This window comes from Salmo salar, chromosome ssa20, assembly GCF_905237065.1.
Source record: "Salmo salar chromosome ssa20, Ssal_v3.1, whole genome shotgun sequence".
Lineage (NCBI taxonomy): Eukaryota > Metazoa > Chordata > Actinopteri > Salmoniformes > Salmonidae > Salmo > Salmo salar.
This window is the reverse complement of record NC_059461.1, coordinates 18716773-18738262: the sequence shown is the minus strand read 5'-3', so window position 1 is coordinate 18738262 and position 21490 is coordinate 18716773. Positions and strand designations below refer to the sequence as shown.

Sequence of the window (21490 nt, the reverse complement as noted above, 5' to 3'; positions counted from 1 at the left end):
TGCACAGGTTACATGCTGTTAGAAATGAGGAAAAACGGATTTCAGTTTCCCTGCATTAAAATCACCGGCCACTAGGAGCGCCACCTCTGGATGAGCATTTTCTTGTTTGCTTATGGCGCTATACAGCTCGTTGAGTGAGGCCTTACTGCCAACATCAGTTTGTGGTGTTAAATAGACAGCTATGGAAAATATAGATGAAAACCCTCTCGGTAAATAGTATGGTCTATAGCAGGGGTATTCAACTCTTACCCTACGAGGTCTGGGGCCGACTGGTTTTCTGTCCTACCTAATAATGAACTGCACACACCTGGTGTCCCAGGTCTAATTCAGTCCCTGATTAGAGGGTAACAATTAAAAAAATGCATTGGAACTGGCTTCGAGGTCCATAGTTGAATTTGAGGGGTCTACAGCTTATCAGGAGGTATTCCATCTCAGGCGAGGAGAACCTCGAGACTTCCTTAATATTAGAGATTGCGTAGCAGTTGTTGTGAACAAAGACACATACACCTCCCCCTTGAGCTTACCCGAGGCTGCCATTCAACCCTGCCAATGCATAGAAAAACCAGCTTGATGTATATTGTCCATGTCCAAGCCACAACTCAGAGAAACATAGGATATTACAGTTCTTCAGGCCCTGTTGATAGGATAATCTCGAACAGAGCTCGTCCAATTTGTTCTCCATTGATTGTACGTTCACCAATAGAACGGAGGGTAGAGGCGGATTATTTATTCGCCAAAGTAGTTTCATCAGGATGCCCGCACATCAGCCTCTCTTACGTCGTCTCTTCCTTTCCCGAGTCTTAGGGATTAGGGCCTGGTCTGGGGTGGGGTGAGCGGTTTGTCCTCCACCGCCGACTCGTTGAAGTAGAAATCTTCCAAATCAAGGTTAGTGATCGCTGATGTCCAGTTACAATCAGCGCAAAATTGGACAGAAGCCCGTAAAACTGCAGCTATCCACTGCAGCGCCATTCTACCACTAAAATGAATGGTGTATTAAACTAAGTACACAAAAAATATACAAAACGTGCATTGCAAAGTAGTGTATCCTGTTAGTGGGGAGGTGTGAGGGGGAGGGCTGTGTGGCACCATTATACAGTAGTGCCTGTGATTCAGAAGGGAAAATGTTATCGCAGAAAGCTATAAGCAGAAAGTTTCAGGATTATCCAACAAGGATGGTGACACAAACACATAAAACCTAATGTGACTGACTGAGCCACTAGGCTGAATTCAAGCCAATAAAGTGTTGCCCACCATACACTTGATCTACAAAAAAATCTAGAGCTTATGATGAAACAGCTAAGTATGTCCAGGTAAGGGAGGCAGACCTACTGGATATTCATACTCAACTACCACAGTTTAGTAGCTAGATCATTTGTTAATTCAGAAGCTTGCAGCAGGCACTAATACGCACTAACACATTATGCAGTGTTATGTCACGTAAAATGAGGCCAGTTTGTTTGCTCTGACATTCAACTTCATTCCTAATCTAAGGCTTCGTTATACCCTGGTGAGGTCTCATGAATAAAATCATACAGGAACTTTACGTTATGAAAAAATACCAGTTTCATAAAAATAAAAAAATTCGAAACAGTGTATAAGCAAGAGGCCTTTCCCTGATAGGGTGATAGGATGCTCAGGGGTAAGGCAGTAAGAGAAAAACCTGTTGAAGACATGTTGTAACTTCATGTAGTAGTATTTGCTTTAAAAACCTTTACTTATACACAGTGAAGTAAGTAAAAGCTGGCATCAGACAGGTTTGGTTCAGTCAGTTCTTTCCTGAACTCAGCTTTGTTGTAGTAAGAGTCAGAACTTAATAAGTACTGTTAATGGAAGGACTTCATAGGAGCACCGGGAGCACCGGGCAGAGCAGCAGGAAACCTCTCCTGGGCGTCTGCTCCACTAGCGGTAGGAGAGCTAGCCTAACTTCCTGCACCCAACACTGGCCTTAACATCCTCTCCTACATTACCAACCACTGACTGACTGACTGCTGCTGCTGCTGCTGCTGTCATAATTAAACCAAGGACAAGGAGCGGAAATGAGCACAGCTGGAGAGTTTGAGTCTAGGGGGCACCATCAACTATTCCATAAACAAACTGACTGAACAATAGCCCTAGCCTTGTGATGTGATCCAACCCCAGGCCAACTTCTTTCAGTTGTCATTGCCAATGTACAGCGCCTTTGGAAAGTATTCAGATCCCTTGACTGTTTCCACATTTTGTTACATTACAGCCTTAATCTAAAATGTATTAAGTAATAATCAATGTACACACAATACCCCCATTATGACAAAGCGAAACAAGGTTTTCTTAAAAACAGAAATACCTTATTTACCTAAGTATTCAGACCCTTTGCTATGAGACTAGAAATTGAACTCAGGTACATCCTGTTTCCATTGATCATCCTTGAGATGTTTCTACAACTTGAAATGGAGTCCACCTGTTGTAAATTCAAATGATTGGACATGATTTGAAAAAGGCACACACCTGTCTATATAAGGTCCCTCAATTGACAGTGCATGTCAGAGTAAAAATCAAGCCATAAGGTTGAAAGAACTGTCCGTAGAGCTCAGAGACAGGATTGTGTCGAGGCGCAGATCTGGGGAAGGGTACCAAAATATGTCTGCAACATTGAAGGTCCCCAAGAACACAGGGGCCTCCATCATTCTTAAATGGAAGAAGTTTGGAACCACCAAGACTTTTCCGAGAGCTGGCCGCCCGGGCAAACTGAGCAATCGGGGGAAAAGGGCCTTGGTCAGGGAGGTGACCAAGAATCCGATGGTCACTCTGACAGAGCTCCAGAGTTCCTCTGTGGAGATGGGAGAACCTTCCAGAAGGACAACCATCTCTGCAGCACTCCACCAATCAGGTCTTTATGGTAGAGTGGCCAGATGGAAGCCACTCTTCAGTAAAAGGCACATGACAGCCCACTTGGAGTTTGCCAAAAGGCACCTAAAGGACTCTCAAGACCATGAGAAACAAGATTCTCTGGTCTGATGAAACCAAGATTTAACTATTTGGCCTGAATGCCAAGCATCACGTCTGGAAGAAACCTGGCACCATCCTTACAGTGAAGCATGGTGGTGGCAGCATCATGCTGTGGGGATGTTTTTCAGCAGCAGGGACTGGGAAACTAATCAGGATTGAGGGAAAGATGAACAGAGCAAAGTACAGAGTTCCTTGATGAAAACCTGCTCCAGAGCGCTCAGGACCTCAGACTGGGGCGAAGGTTCACCTTCCAACAGAACAACGACCCTAAGCACACTGCCAAGACAACGCAGGAGTGGCCCAGCCAGAGCCCAGACTTGAACTCGATCGAGCATCTCTGGAGAGACCTGGAAATAGCTGTGCAGCAATGCTCCCCATCTAACCTGACAGAGCTTGAGAGGATCTGCAGAGGAGAATGGGAGAAACTCCCCAAATACAGGTGTGCTAAGCTTGTAGCATCATACACAAGAAAATCCTACACTGTAGTCGCTGCCAAACAAAGTACTGAGTAAAGGGTCTGAATACTTACGTAAAATATATATATATATATATTTTTTTTTACATTTGCAAACATTTCTAAAAACCTATTTTTGCTTTGTTATTATGGGGTATTGTGTGTAGATTGATGAGGGGAAAAAACTAGTCAATTTTAGAATAAGGCTGTAAGGTAACAAAATGTGGAAAAAGTCAAGGGGCCTGAATACTTTCCAAATGCACTGTATGTGGGCTGCTGGACAGACTGTAGCCAAGGTTGTGACAGAGCTCACAAAACATGTGGAACCAAGTTTTTATTTTTTATCATAATATATATATTTTTTAAATATGTTCAAATTGAAATATTTCGAGGTTGGCAATGGCCCACTGTTGATCAAAACGGAGCCAAATTGTGAATTTCCTGAATGACTACAGCTTCCTCAATGACCTGGTGCCCTCTCATAACCACGAAGGTGGACTCCAAATCAAATATTAGTCACATACACATTGTTTTTTTTAATTTTTAAGGGGTGGATCAGCATAATATTGCAGAAAGATTGTTGCTTCCATCAATGTAATTGTCTGCATCATTTCCAATCCTCCATATATTTTTGGGGTAAATAAATAAAAAATAAATAAATACACAAATACTTTTTTTAGAATATACCTTTATTATTCCCCGCAAACCCTACCACCCTTCCCCCAATTGGAGTAAACTAATAAACAATAGCACTTAGGCTTCTACCTTCAGTTTATACATCTTATACACATTTTACAGACAATCTATTTTACAATAGTTATGTTTTGTTTGTTTTTAGTCCTTCCTCTATTTCTGATGTCCATCCAGTTTGATTTATATTTGTTACTGTGCTATTTCACAAAATGTCTGAACCTATATACATTTTACAGACCCCGTATGTTTTACATTGGTTATCTTGTTATTAGTCCCATCCTTCAGCTCCATTCAACCCCTCCCATCTATCTCTCAAAATCATCCATTTTGGATTTCTATTTGCCATATCTTTTTCAACTGTGCTGTGATGCTTGACAAAAGTACGGAACCTCTCTATTCTCATAGCTTCTACAGATTGTTTATTTTTTATTTACATTTTTGCTAAAATAATTATATTATTGATTTATTTATGGCTTTTCAAATCACCCAGTATTGCTATCTGCAGCGTTAGTTCTAGGCAAATGTTGCAATTCTTCAGCCATTCCTTGACCTGTGACCAAAACCGAGCTACATATGGACAATACCAAAATAAATGATCTAATGACTCTGCATCCTCACAGCAAAATCTGCAGAGCTGGAAAGATTGTATCATATAATATATATATATATAAAAAAAAATTAAAAAAACATATTGGTTGCAAGAATTTTGTATAGTAATTTAAATTGAAAAATTCAAAGTTTTGAATCCGGCGTTGTTTTGCATATCAATTCATAAACCAAGTGCCATGGAATGGGTACATCGAAAATCTATTCCCAACTATTTTGCAATTTATATGGCACAGCTGTCAGTTTTTCGGTCCTTAAATGAAATTGGTATATGTTTTTATTTATCACACTTTTCTTTAGCCATTTATGTTCTTTAATACAGGGCCGACATACAAGTTCCTTACTTTTTTACCCTTCTACTTCCTTCTTCCATTTGTGGTAATGCTGCAATTAGTTGGTTGTAATTTTGGGTAGAGCAGACATTTTCATATGCATGTGTGACATAACTCCACCAGTCCTATTTATGATATCATTCACTAAAATTATACCTTTTAAAATATTTCTTCGAAAGATACGTTTTATTTTTATCAATTAGTACATTTGAGTTTAACCATATTTGCTGTATTATTTGTTCCGTCTTTTCAGGTGGATTAAATTGAAATTGCAACCAACTTTCTAAGGCTTGTTTAAAACAATAACAATATTTTGAAGATTATTTCCTTTTCAAACAACCGAAAGTGAGCAGGTGTAATCTAAATAAGGGGAAAAAGGCCATTCTTGAACATAGGATGACACATTCCTACCAATTTACTAGAGAACCAGTTTGGATTTAAGTATAACTTTTGTATGACTGATGCCTTTAGTGAGAGGTCAAATGTTTTAATAATTTCTGCCCTCCGAATTCATATTCGTTACATAAATAGGCCCTTTTAAATTTTGTCTGGCTTGCCATTCCAAATAAAATAGAATCTTTTTTGTTCATATAATTTAAAAAGCAGGTGACTAGGTGTAGGCAAAACCATAACCAAATAGGTAAACTGTGATATGACTAAAGAGTTAAATCAGGGTGATTTTTCCACAAATAGACAGGTATTTTCATTTCCATGGTAGCAAGATCTTATCTATTTTTGTTAAATTACTATAAAAATATATTGGAGTGAGATCATTTCTTTCTTTTGGGATTTGTATACCGAGTATGTCCACATCTCCGTCAGATCATTTAATTGGTAAACTACACGGTAATGTAAAATTAGCATTTTTTTTGATCCAATAAGTAATATAGTACACTTACCATAATTTGGTTTTAATCCAGAGAGGATAGCAAAAGTATCTAGATCCTCTATGAGGCCGTGGAGAGATTAGAATTGTGGTTTTAAAAGAAAACATGAATCATCAGCGTACAATGACACCTTAGTTTTTAAGCCACGGATTTCTAATCCCTTAATTTTATTGTTTGATCTAATTTTAACAGCTAACATTTCGATGGCAATAATAAACAGATATGCCGATAGTGGACAACCTTGTTTTACTCCTCTAAACTTTCTGAGATGTAGCCATTATTTACTATTTTACACCTAGGGTTACTATACATAACTTTAACCCATTTTATAAGAGATTCCCCAAAATTGAAATGTTCTAGGCATTTATATTTAAACTCCAGTCGTACTTTATCAAAAGCCTTTTCAAAATCAGCTATGAAAACCAGGCCCGGTGTCCCCAATATTTCATAGTATTCTATTGTTTCCGGTACTTGTCTTATACACTGCTCAAAAAAATTAAGGGAACACTAAAATAACACATCCTAGATCTGAATGAATGAAATAATCTTATTAAATACTTTTTTCTTTACATAGTTGAATGTGCTGACAACAAAATCACAAAAATAAATCAATGGAAATCCAATTTATCAACCCATGGAGGTCTGGATTTGGAGTCACACTCAAAATTAAAGTGGAAAACCACACTACAGGCTGATCCAACTTTGATGTAATGTCCTTAAAACAAGTCAAAATGAGGCTCAGTAGTGTGTGTGGCCTCCACGTGCCTGTATGACCTCCCTACAACGCCTGGGCATGCTCCTGATGAGGTGGCGGATGGTCTCCTGAGGGATCTCCTCCCAGACCTGGACTAAAGCATCCGCCAACTCCTGGACAGTCTGTGGTGCAACATGGCGTTGGTGGATGGAGCGAGACATGATGTCCCAGATGTGCTCAATTAGATTCAGGTCTGGGGAACGGGCGGGGCCAGTCCATAGCATCAATGCCTTCCTCTTGCAGGAACTGCTGACACACTCCAGCCACATGAGGTCTAGCATTGTCTTGCATTAGGAGGAACCCAGGGCCAACCGCACCAGCATATGGTCTCACAAGGGGTCTGAGGATCTCATCTCGGTACCTAATGGCAGTCAGGCTACCTCTGGCGAGCACATGGAGGGCTGTGCGGCCTCCCAAAGAAATGCCACCCCACACCATGACAGACCCACCGCCAAACCGGTCATGCTGGAGGATGTTGCAGGCAGCAGAACGTTCTCCACAGAGTCTCCAGACTGTCACGTCTGTCACATGTGCTCAGTGTGAACCTGCTTTCATCTGTGAAGAGCACAGGGCGCCAGTGGCGAATTTGCCAATCTTGGTGTTCTCTGGCAAATGCCAAACATCCTGCACGGTGTTGGGCTGTAAGCACAACCCCCACCTGTGGACGTCGGGCCCTCATACCACCCTCATGGAGTCTGTTTCTGACCGTTTGAGCAGACACATGCACATTTGTGGCCTGCTGGAGCTCATTTTGCAGGGCTCTGGCAGTGCTCCTCCTGCTCCTCCTTGCACAAAGGCGGAGGTAGCGGTCCTGCTGCTGGGTTGTTGCCCTCCTACGGCCTCCTCCACGTCTCCTGATGTACTGGCCTGTCTCCTGGTAGCGCCTCCATGCTCTGGACACTACGCTGACAGACACAGCAAACCTTCTTGCCACAGCTCGCATTGATGTGTCATCCTGGATGAGCTGTACTACCTGAGCCACTTGTGTGGGTTGTAGACTCCGTCTCATGCTACCACTAGAGTGAAAGCACCGCCAGCATTCAAAAGTGACCAAAACATCAGCCAGGAAGCATAGGAACTGAGAAGTGGTCTGTGGTCACCATCTGCAGAACCACTCCTTTATTGGGGGTGTCTTGCTAATTGCGTATAATTTCCACCTGTTGTCTATTCCATTTGCACAACAGCATGTGAAATTTATTGTCAATCAGTGTTGCTTCCTAAGTGGACAGTTTGATTTCACAGAAGTGTGATTGACTTGGAGTTACATTGTGTTGTTTAAGTGTTCCCTTTATTTTTTTGAGCAGTATATTATCTCCAATGTATCATCCATGTAAAAAAATTCTGATTAGTCTGATAAGGATGAATAATACCTGACAATACTTTTTTAATTCTATGCGCCAAGCATTTTGCATCACAACACTGAAGTGTAAGAGGGCTCCAATTTTTGTTAAATGGACTGGATCATACACACACACACATATATATACACATATACATATACATACATATACATACATATACATATATATACATACACATATATACACATATATACATACACATACATATACATATATATATACATATACACATATATATATATATACATACACATACATACATATATATATACATATACACATACATATACATATACACATATATATATATATATATATATATATACATATACACATATATATACATATATATATACATATACACATATATATACATATATATATACATATACACATATATATATATATATATATACATATACACATATATATATATATATATATATATATATATATATATATATATATATATATATATATATATATATATACATACATACATACATATACACATATATATATATATATATATATATATATATATATATATATATATATACATACATACACATACATATATACACATACACCCCCACTTGGGTCCTGTTTCAATAATAATGATATCAGACCCTCTTGTTGCGTGTCTGATAATCTACCATTTATATAGGAGTGGTTAAAACATGCTAATAATACTCCTCTGAGTATATCAAAAAAGGTTTTGTATATTTCCACTGGTATGCCATCCAGCCCTGGAGTATTCCCATCCTTAAAGGCTTTAATTGCGTCAATAAGTTCCTCTGTAATTTGGTCTTCACATGAGTCTTTCTGTACAGATGTTCATTTTACATTATTAGGAAAAAAATTCATACAATTAGTTTCAGTTAGTGGAGATGGAGGAGACTAAAACGAAAACATATTCTTAAAGTACATTTCTTCCTCTTTCAAAATTTCATTTGGTGAATCATGCATGACTCCATCAAGTTTTCAATAAAACATTTTTGGTAGCATTTCTATATTGAAGACTGAAAAATTATTTGGTGCATTTTCCCCCATATTCCATACAGTTCACTTTATTTTTTATAATATATTACACTGGATCTTTCTTGAATAAGTTCCTCCATTTCTTTTTGTTTTTCCTTTACCTTATTCTGTGCCTCTATGGTACCGTTTTTATTGCTATCTAACTGTACTGTTAGTCCTTCAATTTCCTTTGTTAATATGGACTCTTCTGATCTAAATTGCTTTTGTTTTATAGATGAATACTGAATTGCATGGCATCTAAAAGGCACATTTAAAAGTGTCCCATACAATAAGGGGATCTACTCTACCCATGTTATGTCTGAAAAAGTCAGTTATAAATTCTTCTGTCCTAGTCCTAAACAATTTATCATCTAGTAGGCTTTGATTAAATTTCCAATATCCTCGCCCACGTGGAAATTCTGTAAGAGTAATATATATGCCAATTACGTGATGAGCCGACCGCATTCTGTTCCCCATCAACACTTTTTAAACTTTTGGTGCCAGAGAGAATGGCATAAGAAAGATGTCAAGATGACTAGCTTGATTAAGCCTACGCCATGTATATCTCACTAGGTCAGGGTATTTAAGTCTCCATATATCCACTAATTCCAATATATACATGACATTCATGATTTCCTTAAGTGCCTGAGGGTGATAGTTTGTATTGTAGTGTGATTTCCTTTACGGTCCATAGAGGTATTTAAGACCGAATTAAAATCTCCCACCATAATAAGAGTCTAGTGTTGCTTGTAGAGTTGATTATATTAATATATATATATGAATGTATTTATTTATTTTTTTCAAAGAAGCTTGGATCATCATCATTATTTGAACTGTATAGGTTAATAAGCCATATCTGTTTATTGTCCAATAACATATTTAAAATAATCCATCTACCTTGATGATCTGTTTGGACAATTTGCACATTTGGATTAAAATTACTGTTAAATATTTCGCACCCCCAGTCCTTTTTCCACAAAACTTCATCTAAAATTGTTGAATGAGTTTCCTGTAAACAATAGATATTATATTCCTTCTCTTTTAGCCAGGTAAATACTGTTCATCTTTTCTTATTATCTGCTAAGCCATTACAGTTGTAACTGGCTATACTTATTTCACCACTTACCATAATGAGACAACTTTAAATTCTATTTATGAAAATATATGTTTGTAAACGTACCATTAAAAAGTAACATGATGATTGAGAGTCTATATAGCTGTACCATGATATTTGCATTGCTACTAAGTAAACCTCCAATTGGTCCCCACTATTCCACCCGCTAAAACCCCTCCTCATCCCAAGTTGGGTTGTCATCCCAATGCCCGGCAGACCACCCCCAACCCCATAGCCCTGAACAGACTGGGATCCATCCTTCGAAAAGAGCACACAGTGCCATTTGCAGAACAGAAGTAGATCAACCGCCAAATGCATTTCCATCGCCCTCACCTCAATTTGTATTATATATAGCAATCTCAAAAAAAAATATATATATGTTTTATATATATACATACACATACATACACACATACACACATACACACATACACACATACACACATACACACATACACACATACACACATACACACATACACACATACACACATACACACACACATACATATATATACACAAATATAAATACAAATATAAATATATAAATAAATATATAAAATACATACATATATATATATATATATATATATATATATACACACACACACACATACATATATATATACACACACATTTAAAATTCTGTTTCTTAATTTCCATAATTAGCTATTAATATTTGTAGTAATGTAGGCAATTTATGCAAAGGATTTTACCTCAACAGTCTCGCCCTTACCAAAATTACATTATTGCAAGCAATTATTATATTAGCAAACAATTATTGTGAATCATCCTATATTGTCCCTAACATCTTTTACTCCTTTGCAACAGTTGTGGGATACGCACATACACACTCAACCCTTTCCCCCCACACAACCATAGGCTCACATTCTCAACAGTTGCACCAACTCAAGAAAGGTCTTGATTTACAAATGCATATACAGTTGCAGCTGTATGAGAAGGCCTGCAGGACTGTTAAAAAATGGGAAGATTCTGTACAGGAAGTGCCCCCTCTGACCATTCCTTGAGCTTCTTGACTCTGTTTATTGAAGACTGAGGATCTTTGCTGTAACGTGACACTTCCTACAGCTCCCATAGGCTCTCAGAACCCGGGAAAAAGCTGAATGATGTAATTCCAGCCACTGGCTGAAACACATTAGCGCTTTTGGCAAGTGCTCTAGCAGAGGACAATGGGCTGAGGCGCGTGCACGAGTCGACCCAATGTTTTATTTTCTTTCGTCTTTGAACGTAAACACGCTTTCCAGGTCGGAATATTATCGCTTTTTTTACGAGAAAAATGGCATAAAAATTGATTTTAAACAGCGGTTGACATGCTTCGAAGTACACTAATGGAATATTTTGTGCGCGTCACCCTTCTTTACCATTCAGATAGTGTCTTGAACGCACGAACAAAACAGAGGATGTTTGGACATAACTATGGATTATTTTGAACCAAACCAACATTTGTTATTGAAGTAGAAGTCCTGGGAGTGCATTCTGACGAAGACAGCAAAGGTAATAACATTTTTCTTATAGTAAATCTGACTTTGGTGAGTGCTAAACTTGCTGGGTGTCTAAATAGCTAGCCCTGTGATGCCGGGCTATCTACTGAGAATATTGCAAAATGTGCTTTCACCGAAAAGCTATTTTAAAATCGGACATAGCGAGTGCATAGAGGAGTTCTGTATCTATAATTCTTAAAATAATTGTTATGCTTTTTGTGAACGTTTATCGTGAGTAATTTAGTAAATTCACCAGAAGTTTGCGGGGCTATGCTAGTTCTGAACGTCACATGCTAATGTAAAAAGCTGATATAAATATAAATATGAACTTGATTGAACAAAACATGCATGTATTGTATAACATATGTCCTAGGGTTGTCATCTGATGAAGATCATCAAAGGTTAGTGCTGCATTTAGCTGTGGTTTGGGTTTATGTGACATTATATGCTAGCTTGAAAAATGGATGTCTGATTATTTCTGGCTGGGTACTCTGCTGACATAATCTAATGTTTTGCTTTCGTTGTAAAGCCTTTTTGAAATCGGACAGTGTGGTTAGATTAACGAGAGTCTTGTCTTTAAAATGGTGTAAAATAGTCATATGTTTGAGAAATTGAAGTAATAGCATTTCTAAGGTATTTGAATAACGCGCCACGGGATTCAACTGGCTGTTGAGTAGGTGGGACGATTTCGTCCCGCCGACCCTAGAGAGGTTAATCTATTTTCCTTGAAAATTGGATACAGAACTTTACGCCGTTTTGCAATTTCCTTCGGGAACTGGTCATTCATGCCAATTTTGGTCCCAGCAAGTCTTTTAACCATTAATTTATCTTTAAATGAAGCAAATATGGCAAAGATTGGGCGTTCATACCTCTGCCATCTGTCCGAAGCGGTGTACACGTTCAAGTTGGATTTTGTCGATAGTGTCGCATGGAATCTGAAGCGCTATTAGAAGGAACTCTCTAACTACAGATTCAGGAACTTCTTCTTTCTCTTGGATACCTGTAAGTACCAGATTCTCTCTCATGGATCTAGTCTGTATGTCAAGTAAGGCTTCTCTCAGAACGGTGTTCTCCTTTTTAAGTTGATTCACTTCGGTTTCAATCTTATTGACTGTCACTTTTAGCTTGTTTGTTTCCTTCTCCAATGTCGCAGCTTTTTCATCACTCATCTCGAGGCTTGCCTTCAACTCTTTTATATCCTTACTGAGTAATTCAAGTATACCCAGTTCGTCATTTATTGATTTTAACAGATCGGTTTCGACCTTTACCATTCCCGGTGGTGAAAATATAAAATCGTCTGTGTCTGTAGAAGAGTCACATTTTCGTTTTGAAATCAGTTCCCCTGTCTTACTCTCCGTCATGTTTGTGTTTTGCTTGTTTTCGTAATATTTGTCGATACATTTCTCTAGTCTTAAAATGTGTTTTGTATTTTTATCCAGATTGAAGGTTATCACCCACCAGATTGTGTAGTGCTAATAGTTAGTCTAACTTGCTGATATTGAATATTACGTTTTTATCTTGAGGTGCTCTACATAACTATCTTCAGTTCGCCATTACCTGTCTCAGTCCCGCCCACTAATAGCACTATTAGTGGTGAGGTGCGGTAGCGCACACACCTAGTTAGCAGATGTTATTGCGGGTGTGGCAAAATGCTTCTGTTTCTAGCTCCAACAGTGCAGTAATATCTAACAATATACAGAGAGAATGGCACCGGAGGGGATGGCTGCTGTTTTATGGGCTCCTAACCAATTGTGCTATTTTGTGTTTTTTTGCATTGTTTGTAACTTATTATGTACATAATGTTGATGCTACCGTCTCTTATGACCGAAGAGCTTCTGAATATCAGAACAGTGATTACACACCTTGAACAGGACCAAGATTTTTTATTTAATGTGTCTGACGCGAAGGATATAATGTTTCTCCCAGACAAGGCCCAAATCCCGTCATTCACATGAAGAAAATAAGGAAATATAGGGGGCGCAGACGAGAGAGCCTTGTGAAAACGTGCAATCACTGGAGAATAAACTGGATAAACTGGACACTTAGAAGAAATCCCGCTATGCCCTCAGACAAACCATCAAATAGGCAAAGCGTCAATACAGGACTAAGATTGAATTCTACTACACCGGCTCTGACGCTTGAAGGATGTTGAAAAGCTTTCAAACTATTATGGACTATAAAAGGGAAGCTCAGCCGCGAGCTGCCCAGTGACGCGAGCCTACAAGATGGGTTAAATGTCTTATGCTTGCTTCGAGGCAAGCAACACTGAAGCATGCATGAGAGCACCAGCTGTTCTGGACGACTGTGTGATAACGCTCTCCGAGGCCAATGTGAGAAAGACCTTTAAACAGGTCAATATTCACAAGACTGCAGGGCCAGACGGATTACCAGGACGTGTACTCCGAGCATGCGCGGACCAACTGGCAAGTGTCTTCACTGACATTTTCAACCTCTCCCTGACCATGTCTGTAATACCTACATGGTTCAAGCAGACCCCTATAGTCCCTATGCCCAAGAAAGCAAAGGTAACCTGCATAAATGACTACCGCCCCATAGCACTCATGTCAGTAGCCATGAAGTGCTTTGAAAGGCTGGTGATGGCTCACATCAACACCATTATCCCAGAAACCCTAGACCCACTACAATTCGCATATCGCCCCAACAGATCCACAGATGACGCAGTCTCAATCGCACTCCACACTTCCCTTTCCCACCTAGAAAAAAGGAACACCCATGTGAGAATGCTGTTCATTAACTACAGCTCAGCTGTTCATTGACTACAGTAGCGGGGTGAACAGGCCGTGGCTCGGGTGGTTGAGGTCCTTGATGGCCTTCCTGTGATTCATTGGGCAGACCGCACCACCCTCTTCACCACCACCCTGTGGTAAGGTGCACCTACAATCCTGATCCCCAAGGCTGCCATGAAGCTGACTTGTTAAATAATCAAATACCGAATCATGAGATAGTTGATTGTTGAATAAGGATTAGGCCTGTAGGAATTATGTAACATATATTGTTATGTTACCATGTTAGGCTACACTTTGACAAAAAAAGAAGAAAAGCAAGCAACCAGAAATATTATTATTTATCTAAAATATAAGGACAGCTCTGGATGAAAGATTTAATGTTCACAGGCCTGATGAGCGTTTTTACTTCTGGGTCTTAGTCCTGGATCTTTCAGTGTCTTTCTTCCTTTTCAAGGTTTACCATCTCCATTTGTATCTGAGTTGACGCTAGAGGATGGAGGGGATGGCTGGGACCCTGAGGGCCTGTGGCCATTGTCCTCAGAGTTCCTCCTTGACCTCTCTCGGGCTCCTAGACCTCCTTCAGCATCTCTCCCTGAGCATAGGTCAAATGTATCATCCTCTCCTTGACAGTCTGTGGAATCACATAGAGATCAGGAAAATAATCAATGAGAATAAAATGCATATATTAACACTTCTGATGTACAAATACATTTCAAAAAGTAGCAGATAAATGATACAATAACAAAACAAACATAAAATATCCAACTGTATTGATTGTGGTGTACAGCAGGTCAGCCACCAGGGGGAGACACGTCGAGGCCTGGTGACAGACGGAGTATACATCACGAGGCGACGGCTCCATCTACTGGACGTGCCAGGTCTCGACGGGCTCTCCGGCCAGGATTAATTGGGGCTGATTGGGAGTTCATGAGTAATCAAGGGCTGATTGCTCACCAGCTGTACAAGTCCCATAAAGCTGCCAGAAGGGCAGCACACAGGAAAGAGACTGGGGGAAGAAAGGACTCCCATATAGTTGGGGTCCATTCCAGAGGTAACAGGAGTGAGTTCAGTTTTTGATCCCCACATGATACAGCAAGACCCGGAGCCCAGAAGACGGTATCACCGAGAGGGTCTCATGGGGGAGACCTATTATTTTCTTTGGAACTAATATTTTAATAAACACCTTTGAAACTGCGCTAATCCTACTCTGATCTGTGTAAACGTTTTGACCCAACCCCCTGGTCTGCCACAAGTGGTGGAGAACGCGGGCATTCTGATAACATGGTCAGATCAGGGTTGAAGTTTACGCAGCATCAGCATAGACGAGTTGGTAGCGCAGTTCATCCGGGCCCAACAAGCCCAACAGGCAGTTCAGGAACAAATGCTGAAGGAACAGCGGCTACAAAACAGCTGCCTCATTGAGGAAATCAGGAAGCTACAAGGAGGAGCGTCTACAGAATCACATCCAAACCAGTTTTTAAATCAAGCTAACAGAAGATGACATCGAAACCTACCTCTGTACGTTTGCACGGACGGCACTAACAGGAAGGATGGCCAAGACAGAAGTGGGCCAGTCTGCTGGCCCCGTTACTCTCTGGGAATGCCAAAAGGCATATTGGGACCTGAACGATGAACAGGCGGCTAACTACAACGGACTCAAACGTGAGATACTCAGCCGCTACGGGTACAGCCTGGCCCATCGGGCTCAAATCTTCCACAACTGGAGGTTTGTAGCCGACGCATGCCCCAAGCCCAGATGAGCGACCTACTGCATGTCACCAGGGGATGGCTCCTAACCGATGTATCCACTCTCTCCATCCTAGACAAAGTGGTCCTGGATCGCTTCCTACGAGCACTACCCCACAACATGGAGGGCAGCGAGTTTATGTGTACCCCAGACCTTGAAGGGCCTCCTGGAAGCAGTGGAGACACATCAGAACACTCAGGCCCTGCTGAGTGGGAGCCAGGCCAAGTCGGCGACCCGTTCGAGGAGTCGGAAGGACAGCCCCACTGCTGTGTACCCCGAACCGACAGTCGGCAGGGCCAAAGGACAGCAAACCCCTGGAGAGACGGCTGCGGTAGGGCCGACCCGCCACCGACGACCCCAGGTAGATGGGAGACCAAAGGAGGTGTTTTGAGTATGGCGCCCAGGGGGCACATTGCCTGGAATTGCCCGGCTTGAGAGGAGTTGATGCCATCAGCAAGCCCCGGAGGCTAGGTGGTTCGCGCAGTGAACTACGTCACCTCCTGTTGGGCACACCACGAATCAACTGCACCCATGGTCCCGGTGAAGGTTGACGGACACAACACGGAAGCTCTATTAGACTCCGGAAGTATGGTTACCCTCGTAACCATGAGCCTGCTGAACCAGGAGACCGAATGTGGTAGGGAGATGTCCATTTCCTGTGTTCACGGGGACACAAAGCGGTATCCAACCGTATGGGCCAACATCGTGACGCCACAAGGGAGCTGCCAGATGAGGGTGGGTGCAGTACCAGAGTTGCCGGTACCTCTCCTAGTGGAACGAGATTGTCTGCTGTTCGCGGCCCTGTGGGGGCATGAGCTGAGGAAGAAGGTACGAGCCGCCCGAAGACGACCCATCACCTGTGCGGAAGCAAACGGTTGACCAACCTGTATCTACGGGTCCGGAGTCGGAGGGGGTGCCGGAACCCAACCCCCCTGGGGAACCACGGGAGGAAGAGCCCAGCCTCACCCTCCTCGATTTTGAGGGGCCAATCGAGACACCTGCTGAGGGCCAACTGAGGGGACAATTCGGGACGGCCCAGTGGGAGGATCCTAACTTGAAAGCCGCCGCAGCCCAAGTGATAGCGGTGGATGGACAGCTACTTCCGGGGGTGACTGACTGGCGATACCCCCATTTCCAAATCAAGAATAACCTTTTGTTTCAGGGGTCGCGCCAACAGGGGGAACTTAGAGAGGTATTGTTGCTGGCCCACACCCACCTGTTGGGGGCGCACCTGGGAATGGAGAACAACTGGGAACGGATCGCCGCACGGTTCCACTGGACCGGGATGAGAAGGGCCGTGGAAGACTACTGTCGCAGCTGCCTGGAGTGTCAAATGATTACCCCAAAGGCCCACTTCCGAAACCCACTGGTCCCCCTACCGATCATTGGGGTGCCCTTTGAACGCACCACCATAGTGGGACCCCTGGTAAAAACAGCACGAGGACACCGGTAAATCCTGGTAATAGTAGACTATGCCATCCGGTATCCCAACCCCCTTATGCAGCGTGGTAGAGCACGTGGAGACGATGAGGGAGCGGATGACAGCCATATGGCCAGTCGTGAGGGAACATATGGAGAAGGCCCAACGCGCCCAAGCCTACAATCGGGGAGCCCAGCCCCGAGAATTCCAGGTGGGAGACAGGGTGTTGGTCTTAATCCCCACGGCCGAAAGTAAGTTCCTGGCAACATGGCACGGGCCATACGAGGTGATCGAGAAGCTGGGACCTGTCAATTACCGCGTACAGCAACCAGGGAGACGGAAACCAACAGATTTACCACGTGAACCTGTTGAAGTGGCACGACAGGACAGCCTTGGCCGTGTTATGGTCGGGACCCAGGACGCCAACGGTACCAGTGGTGGTCCCGAGCAATGAGGACCTTGACTCGGCCCAGAAGCAAGAGTTCGTCGATCAGAACACGGCAGTGTACTCAGAGAAGCCGGGCCGCACAACCCTCATTGAACACCACATCCGTACCCAGCCTGGGGAAACAGTACGAAAGAGGCCATATCGGATTCCGGAGGCCCGAAGGAAGGCCATGAAACAGGAAGTGGAGGCTATGCTGAGGATGGGGTCATTGAAGAGTCCCATATTGCATGGTGCAGCCCGATCGTGTTGGTGCCCAAACCGGACGGTAGCCTCCACTTCTGTAATGATTTCCGGGGTGTGAACGACATAAGCTTGTCCAATGCCTACCCCATGCCGAGGGTGGACGAGCTCGTCGACCGATTGGGAACGGCTCAGTACATCAGCACCGTTGACCTGACCAAAGGATATTGGCAGGTACCATTGGCACCCTCATCCCGGGAGAGGAGAGCGTTTGACACCAGACGGATTGTATCAATGCAGGGTGCCCCCGTTCGGTCTCCACGGAGCCCCACCCACATTCCAGCGACTGTTGAACAAAGTACTTCAACCCCACCAGCAGTACTCAGCGGCCTATCTGGATGATATCATCATCCACAGCCAAGGTTGGGCAGAGGACCTGACGCGCTCAGACAAGCCGGGTTGACCGAACCCCAAGCAATGCAAACTAGTGTTCGAGGAGGTGGAGTACCTGATCGAACGGGGGGAACTTCAAGCCCCAGGAGAGGAAGGGTCAGGCAGTATGTGACTGGCCCGTTCCACGCACCAAGGCACAGGTCAAGTCCTTCCTGGGACTGGCAGGATACTATAGCCGGTTTATCCTCAAGCTATAGCTGCAAAGTTCCCACCTCACCGATCTAACCGGGGCCTGCCTCCCGAAAACAGTGAAATGGACGGATGAGACAGAAGCGGCGTTCAGGCGCCTAAAGGTCTACATCCGATTCTCGTAACACCCAATTTCCACGTGCCGATGTTGGTCCAGATGGATGCATGTGACACGGGACTAGGGGCCGTTCTGTCCCAGGTATACAATGGGGAGGAGCACCCCATTATGTACATCAGCCGAAAGCTGATACCCAGAGAGAAAAAAATACTCTATTGTTGAGAAAGAGTGTCTAGCGGTGAAGGGGCGCTAGACACTCAAGTATTACCTGTTAGGTACCCACTTCACCCTGGTCACGGCCAGGGGAAGGGACACAAACGATCGGGTCACCAGGTGGTTGTTGTCCCTTCACCGCTTCTCTTTTTCTGTTGTGCACCGGTCAGGGGCGAAGCATGGAAATGCGGATGCCCTATCAAGAAGGGAGACATACGTCGCACTGATGACAGTCCCCTCCCCGACAGAGCTAAGGGGGGGGGGGGGCCTACAGCAGGTCAGCCGCCAGGGGAAGACTCGTGGAGGCCTGGTGACAGACCGCGTATACATCGAGGCGACAGCGCCATCTACTGGACGTGCCAGGTCTCGACGGGCTCTCCGGCCAGGATTAATAGGGGCTGATTGGGAGTTGGTGAGTAATCAAGGTCTGATTGATCACCAGCTGTACAAGTCCCATAAAGCTGCCAGAAGGGCAGCACACAGAAAAGAGACTGGGGGAAGAAAGGACTCCTGTGTAGTTGGGGACATTTCCAGAGGTAACAGGAGTGAGTTCAGTTTTTGATCCCCACAGGACACAGCAAGACCCGGAGCCCAGAAGACAGTATCCCGGAGAGGGTCTCATGGGGGAGACCTATTCTTTTCTTTGGAACTATTATTTTAATAAACACCTTTGAAACTGAGCTAATCCTGCTCTGTCCGTGTCTGATCTGTGTAAACATTTTGACCCAACCCCCTGGTCTGCCACATGATATACTGACCACATCTGTCAAAGCTGTGTCCTGAAGAAAAATCATGGAATTGTAAGGTGCGATGGTGCTTAGAGGACATGTGAAATGAGTTTCAAATTCAAGGATGAACTTTGATTGGTTCATGCTGAGTGTGTTGGCTAGATTTGAGAGGTGAAGAGTCAGACACTTACTTGGTTGCAAAGGGTTTTGACAGCTGAGGTTGGAGCTGCTACAGAACCTGAAGGAACTGTTTGACACCAATGAGAGATGGCACTTGGACTTTGAGGCCAGTGGACCACCACCATGGCCCCGCCACATCCCATCCCATCCACACAGTCCAGGCAGTGCCAAACAGCAGGACCTGCAATACACACATTTTCCTCAACAACGTTCTTTGAAATATTTATCTCTATTGGTATCACACCAACACACCTACATGTATATATACACACGTTTGTTACAAATGAGCTCTTCTTTGATCAACTTAATCCATTCATTGTCAGATCTACAAATCTGTAAGCCTCCTGGCCTGCATGCATATGTAGCCTAGAGCTCCAGTGTTACCTATGGACAGAGGGTGGTGATTGAGCATGGCCTTAGGGATGGGGTAGAAGCCAAAGCCATCCCACAGCTGGCAAACAGTTATGGCTTTTCTCTGTCACAGTTGGGCGGAAGGTTGTGCTTTCTCCACAGATCGTCCGAGAAGCCCGACCTATCCCAGTCAATGCCATCCCCTCCAGTCTAGAGTAAGCGCTATGAAGACAGAAGAAAATGGAAATAATTTTGGGGAAACAAACTTATATTATTCTCAAACAAAACATGGGTTGCCAGAATTACCTTATTCAAGTGCGACACTACAAATGTTTATTTTCATTGACTAAACTAAATCCTATGAAATAGCAGTTCCTCTCCTCATTACACACACCAACAGGACATTACGATAGACAAGTGTTGTCTACAAGAAGCATACATCCCAGACAGTATATTTTGAAAACATTCAGTTAAGTTGACATTCTTTAATTCATTTGTTTATTAACAGCTGTTAAAAAAAAATATAAAAAAAAAAAAAGTCTTACATTCTTCCTAAAGCACGGATAATCAAGGAAGTACGTGACCACTGACCACTCTCTACATGAGATGTTGGAAAACAGAAAATAAACACAGTTATAAAACTAGGCAGAAAAGCTCACTGTAATAAGAGCTATCAGGGCCCGCATCTTCAGAACCAATGCCCAGTCTCACTCTCCCATGACTCTCCCTCATTGCTAGACATGTGGAGCCAAATCAGGGTTTTTCCCATCTCTCAACAAGCCTGATGAATAAGGACTGAGAGGCTGCAGCAAGTTTCACGCCTGTTAGTTACATGTACTCTACGCATTCCATTTCACTCAAAGAGCACTGGAGACACCCCTTTTAATGACCAGTCAGATCATAGGTCAGCCATACTTCGAGTTACAAAAGAATGCCATGGGGCAGTACTATGACAGTATGAGTGACCTTGCTGTCCAGTTTGTATGTTGAGCGATCCTGCTGGGTGTGTCGCCTCAGCACCCTCTCCCTAACACTGTGGAACACCAGAGGCTTGTTCCTGAGGAGGAA

The 21490-nt window shown here is 42.9% G+C and overlaps 1 long non-coding RNA gene across 1 annotated transcript; it reads right to left on the bottom strand.

Moving 5' to 3' along the window:
• Positions 1 to 14778: 14778 nt before the first annotated feature.
• LOC106580014 (uncharacterized) lies at positions 14779 to 21437 on the bottom strand. Its single transcript, XR_001322783.2, has 3 exons — positions 20456 to 21437; positions 20083 to 20252; positions 14779 to 15086 (listed from the first exon to the last, which is right to left on the bottom strand). It is a non-coding gene; the product is annotated as an uncharacterized lncRNA (long non-coding RNA).
• Between the last annotated feature and the right edge of the window lie 53 nt (positions 21438 to 21490).